This window comes from Galeopterus variegatus, unplaced genomic scaffold (genome assembly GCF_000696425.1).
Source record: "Galeopterus variegatus unplaced genomic scaffold, G_variegatus-3.0.2 Scaffold505, whole genome shotgun sequence".
Taxonomy (NCBI): domain Eukaryota; kingdom Metazoa; phylum Chordata; class Mammalia; order Dermoptera; family Cynocephalidae; genus Galeopterus; species Galeopterus variegatus.
In genome coordinates this window covers 493894-503513 of record NW_007726616.1, presented here as the reverse complement: position 1 = coordinate 503513, position 9620 = coordinate 493894, and the positions used below count along the sequence as shown (strand labels likewise).

The 9620-nt window shown below is 49.4% G+C and overlaps 1 pseudogene; it reads left to right on the top strand.

The window, feature by feature from the left end:
• Positions 1 to 2318: 2318 nt before the first annotated feature.
• LOC103587947 lies at positions 2319 to 9214 on the top strand (annotated as a pseudogene).
• Positions 9215 to 9620: the final 406 nt, after the last annotated feature.

Below are 9620 nucleotides of genomic sequence, written 5' to 3'. Positions count from 1 at the left end.
CATGGTTTTTAGCCCATAGAATAAATCCTGATGGAGAATAAGGTCGAAAGATGGATTCCACTTAGCAAGTCAAAGGAGATGACTTTAAAAGTCCAGTTCTCTGGTTTATAGAGAAGCCTGTTGCTATGTGATGAGGTGGACGAGAGTATCAAAGGGGTGTTTGAAGATGTAACATATGTAGAGGCCTCTGCAGAGTGGGATAACTTGGCCTGGTGACATCTGCTAATGATGGTGTTGGTAAAGGGTTATTCATGGGTGAGTTCTGAGTAACCCTTGGGTCAGAGGTAACCACTACTTACCTTTCCTGGAAAACCCAATCTGGACAGAATTTGAGCATTCTGCATTTCTTTTCGTAGAACTCCAATTGTCTGTTTCACATACACATATCTGGTCTTGATAGAGACATGTGCTCAACTTTTGTTCAATGCTCAGAGCACCAGCAAATATGAGGGCACTTCAAAAAGTTTGTGTTCATTTTCTCAAACATGTAGTTGTAACAACTTTGGGAGTCTTGTTCCACATTAGGCTTTTCTTCTCTGCAGTGTGTCTATCTACTGTTACAAATTTTGAGAGAAAACTTTTGGGATTTCACCAGACAGCTGTCTTGGACCCCCCTATAACAAAAGCTATCAGGATGTGGGATGCATGGTATAACCATTTTGGGGATAGGGCCTTTTCCTGGGCATCTCTCTACTTAGCCCTTGGAGCACCCCTACCCGATTGCTTTGGCACCCCAACACATGTTTTCTGGGACACAAAGAACGTAGTATAGAATGTCATATTTTTGTTTGATATCTTAATTTCAACTGCTTGCCCAGTTTCTAGGCCTTTTAATCCTTCTTAGTTCTAGCAATGAAACAGTTGCTCTCCTTTGAGGTGGGGGACATGAGGGTGATCAAAGAGAAAAAAGGGAAGACAAAAAGCGTAGACTCTGGAGTCAGAAGAAGCTGATACTGAGAACAGGCTTTGCTCTTTTGTACCCTCTTCATAATGGGGTTTATCTTAGAAACATGACTTCACGTCTCTGGTCCTCAATGGTTTGTTCATTTATTTCTTTTGTAAAATTAAGGTAAGAATATCCACCTCACAGGATGGAATGGTAGTAAAGATTAAACAATATTGTAGGTCAATCCCCTAGCACATATGATCGGTGCTCAATAACTGGCTTTAAAATCAAGGGAACAAGGCACAGAGAGGGTCAACAGAGACTCTGATTACTCAATGTCCTTTGACTTTCATGGCCAAGTTCTTATTTGGGATTCAGAAACATTATTGTTTATTTTTGTTTGCTTTGGCTTCTTGAATTCACCCTTCTTGGTCCAGATAAGCCATGGTTTTCAGGGTCACCCTCTTACTGATGAACTTCCAGACACCCTGTCTAAGACATCCATGTCTCCCAAGTTATGGCTGTTTCCTCGTGGCAGGAACTGTATCCTGCTTAACCAACTGAGTGCCAGGTGTACAGCGCAGTGCCTGGCATGTAGGATGCTGCCAGGAGATGCATGTGGAGTGAATGGATTTATCTAAGTTTTATTGCTCCAAATGAGTCTGAAAGGCAAAAAACTAAATAGAGAAGAAATGTAGGACTTCTTTATAACTAGGTACCATAACATGTGCTAATACCAAGACTCCGTTTCTTCCCTACATAGGGAAGGCTGGTTGAGACTTAACCCAGGAGACCACTACTGTTGTCAGAAGGGTTTGTTCCTTCTGCTATGCCATTGACTGACAGGAATATTCGTGCCTCAACTGTGGGCACATCAGTAAAAAAGCCAACACCCAGTCCAGGTACAAGTTTCTCACCTCACACCAACAGTCAACCTGATATCAAAGAGCCAAGAGGAACCTCAGATTCATCAACATTCCTTGAGTGAGGTGGGGAACTTTTTTTTTTTTTCCTTTTTGTCTTTTTTACTGACCGGCAATGGGATCGCAACCCTCGGTGTTGCGCCCGCACCGCGCTCAGCCAGTGAGTGGGAACTGGTTTCCACATGGGATCCGAACCCTCGGCGGGAGTGCCGCCGCACTCCCAAGCAGCGCGCTCTCCAGTGCGCCACCGGGCCGGCCCGAGGTGGGGAACTTTTAATGGCAAACTCAATAGCTGAGTAACAGGACAATGGCACAACAACAGGTAGATAAGGCAGAGAGGTCAAAGTGCTTGAGCCAACACCCACCTGGGATGGGTTTTCAGACTCAGTGGCATGGCCTTCCCACCTGATCTGAAACTCTCTGCATGCAGCCTAATCCCAGCACTGTGACTTCCTCCTAGATCAGCTCACGCTACCCTCTGTGCAGCACCAAGATTCCTGGATAAAGAAATGCCTCCATCTGCTCCACTGATGTTGGCCGAGGCCAAGGTGGCCTCCCTGTGCCTCTCGGCCACTCTGGCATATGCCAGCCTGAGTCCGTATGGGTCAACCTCTCTGGGCCAACCCAGCCTCTGTCTGCCCCACGGCTGCCACACTGCTTGTCCTTTGCCAGAGACCTGTGACATTCCCAGCAACATTGGAATCTGTGGGACTTATGGTGAAGGCACCCTGAACGGGCATGAGAAGGAGACCATGCAGTTCCTGAATGACTGCCTGACCTGGAGAAGGTGCGCCAGCTGGAGTGGGGCCACGTGGAGCTGGAGAGCCGCATCCGAGAGTGGAGCAAGTACCCCGTGTCCAGCGTGTGCCCAGACCACGAGTCCTACTTCCGCACCATCGAGGATCTCCAGCAGAAGGTGAGGTCTCGAATAGCTTAGGGTATTCTGGGTCTGGGGAAGGCAGAAGGGCATGGCAGGCAAAAATCCACGTAAGACCCAAAGAGCTTTGAGTTCTTGGAGTCTCTTGAGATGTCAGTGAGAACAACACACATAGAGCTGGAGCCCAGGGTCTGACGTTCTGTGTGTGAGCTGTCTTCTTGGTTTTCCTCTGATCCTGTGCAGTGACGCTGAGAATTCCAGGCTGGTTACACAAGTTGACAATGTCAAGCTGGCTGCCGCTGACTTCAGAATCAAGGAAGTAAGGCTGGAGGAAGGCCCAGAGGGAGTTCTCTTCTGCTCTATTTCCAAGTGCCCGCCACAGTACTTGGCCCATAGTAGGGGTTCGAATATCGCTTTGACTTGAAGAATGAATGAATCAATGAATGTGTCCACTTCCTTCCTCTCCAGAACTTAATTCCGTCTTTTACTAGAAATTGTCATTATATAGAATGGAAGAGAAGAAAAGCATTCAAACAAAAAGAGGAGGTCTGATCTAGATTATCTTGTAGAAGAGAGACTTCTATTTTACTATTGTTATATTACTACTATCTTACAGATGATATAGCCTTATCTTCTACATCTGTATATTTTCTATATCCAGAAGATAAGGGGATTTGGTTTGTAACCAGAAGCAAAATTGAGTCATTATAAGAATGAACTGTCACTGCATGAGCCGTGGACAGATTCACCAACCCTTGGCCACATCCATATGTGGGAAGAATGCCCTTGGAGCTCCTTGGTATCAAAGTTGTAACTGAATAAATGAGAAAGGCAGAAAAACAATGGAAAATAATTAACGCAGGGGTAAAGCAGCACGGTGGAGGGCCAGGGCTTACTTTTAGCCGTTCTTTTTCCTGACTGAAGGACTCCTATCAGGGCAGAGAGAATACTGCATTTGAAGTCAGAACACTTAGTCATGGAGTCGATGTATTTGCTATTAACCAGGCATATCATTCTGGACACTCCTCTTATTCTTTCTGAGCCTCAGTTTCCCATGTAATAAATGGGAATAATGATATTCGTCCTGGCCTTGCCCCGGTAGCTACAGGGTTGAACGTAGTGAGTGCTGATCGGGTGAACGAATGAGAATCTGAGGTGGTGAAGGAGGTGGGAGCCAGGGCAGCTAGGAGGGGCTCCTGTTGACCCCACATCTCCTGTGATGGAAGGCACGGGAGTGAGCACTCCCTACGCCAGCTGGTAGAGGCGGACGTGTGCGGGATGCAGAAGCTCCTGGAGGACCAGAGCCTGGCCAAGGCTAAGCCCGAGGCCCTGCAGGAGTCCTGAAGGAGCAGCAGCTCTGCCTCAAGAGAAACCATGAGCAACTGTGGCCCCCTGAGCCCAGGCTCGTGGGAGAGGGTGTGGGGTGGGTGAGGGGGCACACGTCCCGGGCTCTCAGATTAGAGCCTGGGCTCAGTTGGCAGCAGGGCCAAGGGTCAATGTGGGGCTGAGAGTCCAGACTGCCTCTGTGGAATGTGGCAGACTTGTCTTGTGAATGAGGAGGGTCTCCAGATGGGCTGTTACCATTGGACCCCGGGCAAGACTGTCACATTAGCATGTGTAGGGGGTTCCCCTCCTACTGCTTGTGAGGGGTGGGGTCCAGGCACATCGTGCTATACCAAAAGTCTTTTCTTATTCAGGGTGTCCGTCCTTTCTGTTCCTGCAGGAAATGGGTACTCTGAGGTGCCAGCTGGGGGACAGGCTCTGGATTGAGTTGGACACTAAGCCCACCAGGGACCTGAGCAGGGTGCTGGAGGAGACATGATGCCGGTACGAGGCCGGTACGAGACCAACCAGGATGTGGAGCAGTGGTTCCACACACATGTGAGGGCGGTGCTGCAGAGCAGGGGGTACTTGGCTTCCACCTGGGCAGGGAGGTGATTGTGTCTCTGTGCACCGTGCTTCAGTCTGAGAGCATCAACCTGTCCTGCTCCGAGGAGCTGTGGTGCTGCCAATTGGAGATCCTGGCACTGAGATGCACGGTGAACTCCCTGGAGTTAGTGTGGCAAGCCCAGCATGACCTGGGATGTGTCCTCCTTTACCATCACTGTGCTGCCAGTGCCACAGGGACAACCGTGTTGTAGCATCTCTTGAAAATCTCACTACTCAGTTTCCTTAACATTAAGTCAGAGCTAAGGATCCGGACCCTTTCTACCTGGTGGAGATGTCTTGCTGTTAAGTTCAGTTTGACCCAGAGAAACCCATTGAAAACCAGCGCTGGAAGAAGTGCTTAGAAAATTCTTTAAAAACCCTTGTGAAACACTTTCTGACAGCATTGCCAATTTGGAGTACAGTTAGTTTAACTGAAACGAAGCAGCTCACAATGTAACTTTCAACTAACATGTTGAAAGTGTCCTTTTAAACCTGCATATGAAAATGAAAACCGGTTCCTATGAAAAGTCAACTCCACTCCCTTTAGAACACAGCGTGGAGGTTCAGGAAGTCATTCGAAGAGACGTTCCTGGATGCCTGCTTTTTGTCAGGTACTGGGGATACTGGCAGGGATGAACATGACACATATCTTAAGTTAGACTTTTTTTTGTGTGTGGAAAGTCATGGTTGTATTGACAGTGATTTCTCTAGAGCCATGGGATTGTCCTATGACTTCTTGAAATTTGCCCCATGCCTGAGACTTTGGCTATAATTTTCACTGCTGAATTTGAGGCATCTGGGTCTCTTACTCCATTATTTCCCATTGGAGAAAGACTGTCTGCAGAACTGCGTGTGTGGAGCTGAGGCCCACTGTGGCACTGAGCTGGCCCAGATGCAGAGCCTCATCAGCAATGTGGAGGAGCAGCTGTCCGAGACCCAGGCTGACCTGGAGTGGCAGAACCAGTAATACCAGGTGCTGCTGGATGTCAAGACCTGGCTGGAGGATGAGATCGCCACATACTGGAACCTTCTGGAGAGTGAGGACTGCAGGTATGCATGCTCTAGGCAATTCCTGGCTAAGCCACACACCTGACTGTCAGGTGATTCCTCAGAGATAAATGAAGTGCTTGCAAAAGATCTTGTCGTAAATCACAAGCCTTCCTGTGCACCCTCGCTTGGTGACTCATTAACCTCTGCTGGCTTGTGCAGATTGCACTGTTGATAGAATGTTACATAAGGGGTAGCCAGGTCCCTGAGCCAAGTCCTCCCTGAGGACTCCTGGATGTAGAAAGACACAGATGAGAGTAGAAGTGGGACCAATCCACAGGTTCCTTTGGTCTGTGTGTCCTGTTGGTGGCAGACCTGTCTTTTGCCGTTTTCGTCTTCCCCTTGTCCATCGATCAGCAAGACGTCTTTTTATTTTATTTCCGGTGTCTAACTCTTCCTTCTCTCTCTCCCTGTAGACTCCCCTGCAATCCCTGTTCTGTATCTGCCTCCCGTGCCCTTTCTCCAGGTTGTGCCCCCACAAGCTGCAGACCTCCCTCAGCCACTGGACCCAGCACTGGGCACCAATTCTGAAGGTCCGAGTTCCAGTGCAGGAGGTTGAAGCTGGTGGCGTGGGGTCAGGATTGCCCTACCTTGCTTATTCTTCCTTCCAGAAAGACCAAACTCACCAGAGGCATTTTCACTAAATCCAAGAGTGGCAGATACTTCCCATTAGTGGCTTCCTGTCTGTGCCGTTAAGTTGCCTCTGTGTGTGTGTGTGTGTGTGTGTGTGTGTGTGTGTGTGCGTGTGTGTGTGTACACATATAATACATAATACATAAATATATATATATATGTATATATATATATTTTTTTTCTTCTGTGTTCTAATTATCTTCCACTACAGCTATTTTTTGTCCTAATGCCTCTTCTGGGTTCTTTTGGTTCTATTCCAACGTTTCAGAATCTCCTAAAATGTAACTGAACTCCTATATTAAATGGTCAATAAACCTTCTTCTTATATCAAGTGCTGTCCTTCTGGTGCTGGCTAAATGCGTGGTGTGGCAGGGTCCTGGCCCTCAAGTCCTTAGGTCCTCGTGGGCCCTGACACGTCACTGCCAGGAGCTCTCTGGGGTACTGAGGGCTCGGCCTCTGCATGAAGGCCCTTTCCTGACATTGCATGTGTGTTTACCTTGCCCATGGAGCTTTACAGTCCGCTGAAAGGAAGTGATGCCAGCTGCCAAGCCTGAATTCTTTCAGAGCAGCTCAGAACTAACATGTCCCTACCATGTTTTGGCATCTTCGGCTTCTTGGTATGTTGTCCAAGAGCAAAATTAGAGTTCCACTTAGAGTTCCATTCTAGTCAAAGGGAGGTCATGTTGAGAATTGCCTGGGCCAAGCTGCCAAGCTTTTTCTCTCACTCACACTGGCCTCTTTCACGGAGGCACGGAATTCCCGCCCACTGTCTTAGGCATGGAGGTCCAGACTGGGCACTGGGGGACAGTTGTCTTGGTCCTGGCCCACTTCTGGATGTAGTTTTATCTAGAGAGATGCTGCCGCTGCTGTGTGTATTGTCTACGCTGCTGTTACCTTGGATGTGCTGCTGGTGAGGACTGAAGCTGCCATCAAGCACCCTGGGTCCCTGCCCGCCTCTTGGGTATGGCTCTGGTACAGGCCAAGGTGGTTTGCAGCCAGGCACAATGGAAGAGCAGATGGAGGAGCAGCACCGAGAGCTGCTGCCTTCCACACCATGCCAGTCAATTCCACATCTGGCAAGTGCCAAGGGTGTCCAGAAGTATGACACTCAGATTTCAGTTCACCTATGCACCCTGGTGCAAAGGCCAGTGTGACGTTGACCCTTCTTCCTGGTAGCATAGTGTGGCAGAAAGAGAATGTTCTCTAGAATCAGGCAGAGCCGAGTTCAAATCCCACCTTGGTGACACGAGCCGAGTAAGGTTGGCCAGGTTGCTACACTCATTGAGACCCATTCCTCACTTGTACAAGTAGATAACTGTATTCCTCTCAAGGTGCTCAGTGGATGTTGGTTTATTGTGGCTTCCTGGGAACCAGCAGGGATGCTCTTTTCCTCCTTAGAGGGACAGAGGAGCTAAAGAGGTGGAAGCAGAACCCATAGCAGGACCAGTGGCCCTAGACTTCCTGTCGGAGGCCTGGAAGTTCGACCACACTGCTTGTTCACGTGTAAGCACTCACGAAAACCACCCGTGGTTATATGAACGCAGTTTATCGCTTTATAGTGGCCTGAGACCCAAAAGAGCCTTCTTTGGGCTGTCAGAGGACAAATATGTCCAGTGGGCTCTTGTGGGTTTCCTTCTAACAAGTAACCCATGAGAGACACGTTTTAAGGAGCAGACGCAACCCTTCTGTGTGACAGGCTTGTGGAGATCCAGCCTGTCCCCACCTTGCCTGGTCAGCTCGCACCCTAATGAGCTCTAACTGTGAGGCTCCGTGGCCAGGTGTGGCAGGAAAGGCCACTCAGATACACAAGGGACGGCAGGCTGGAGAGGCTGGCAGGTGGCCAGCCAGCCTGGCCAGGGCACCTGGATGTCACGGTTTTACTCACATCCGTTATCGCAGGCTAGGCTCCGGGCTCCCTCTGGCACCACATCGCAGGCACCTCTCTTCTCGCAGGTCCAATCTTCCACCCGCCCCTATGTGCCCCGCTAAGGCCTCCTGCATCGCAATACACTCACGGGCTGGATTGACACAGCCCTGGCTGCGGTATCTGGTTTTGCTTTCGCCACAATAATTGCGACCAGACTGTTTTCAGGTGACTCTTACTCTCCTCCCCCTGGGGCTCTTCCTCCCTCAGCTTGGGACCACACACAGTTTTGAGCACCAGGGCTGAGCCCGTCAGTCTTCAGTTCACCAGCCCTGCACTACCACGTGCTAATTTGCGATTCTTCTTTCCAGGCCTCACATGATGGCACCGGTTGGGCCCCTTTGGGCCATTTCCCACAAAGCCCAGCAAAGTGGAAAGGAGGGAGGTGGTGGCTGCAGGCTCTGGGCTGACGCTGCAGTCACCGGGAGCTCTGGGGAAGGACCCCACTTCTGCTCCCACCACCGTCTATCCTGGGAAGCCAAGGAAATCGAGGCAGAATTCTGGACTTTCTCGAACAGGAGAATTTTAAATTTAGACACATTTTTTTGGTGGTCGATGATGTGTGATCCCTGAAGCCGATCATGTGTCCCCACCCCACCCCGTCCTCCCAGAGTCCTCCCTTGTCTTCCTGGCCAAGACGAAATTGAATTCATTCCCTCTAATGGTCACTTACAACAGTCTTCACGAGCTCAACTTAGTGAATCATTAAAAAAAAAAATTTTTTTTTTACCTAATTCAGTGCTTCTCAACCTTTTTCCAAACCAAGACTTCCTGCTTAATAAATATAAAAATACCTCACTTAATGTTGTTTTAACTTTCAGAAATATAAATACCAAACACTTGTCATCACCAAGCAACAGCTCATTTTGAATACAGGTTATGCCCGTTTTCACACGGCACTCCCTCTCACCAAAATACCTTCCCTGCCCCCTGTTCTAGAGATTCCAGACATCGCCTCCCCTTTGGGGAGTTGGGGGGAGCACTATTTAGAATGACTGTTCCTATTCAGGTATGAGCCCCTGGTCTAAACCAACCAGCTTTACCTGCCTGCCAGGTGTAATAAATCTTAGTGTGTGTGTCAGGAGAGTTTCTTAGTGAGTCCAGACCACCCCGGCTGCTCGCCGCTGGCCCCAGGCCTGTATCTCTGACCCCCTAGTGGCCAGTCCCACCCAGCTCCATTGCACACTCACCATCTCCAAACTTGCATGCTGCTCCTTCCCCTCCAGCCAGCTTTTTCCCTTGACCTCTCAGTGCCCCTTCACAGTCTATGCTTGTCCCTGGAACCCAGGGGAGATCTCAGGGCCACTTTTAGTTTCTCTCCCTCCTTTGACCCCCATGTGTGGTGTCACCCAGCCCCACGGAGCTTTCTGCAGAGTCCTTCCGTAACCTCTCTCTTCTCCC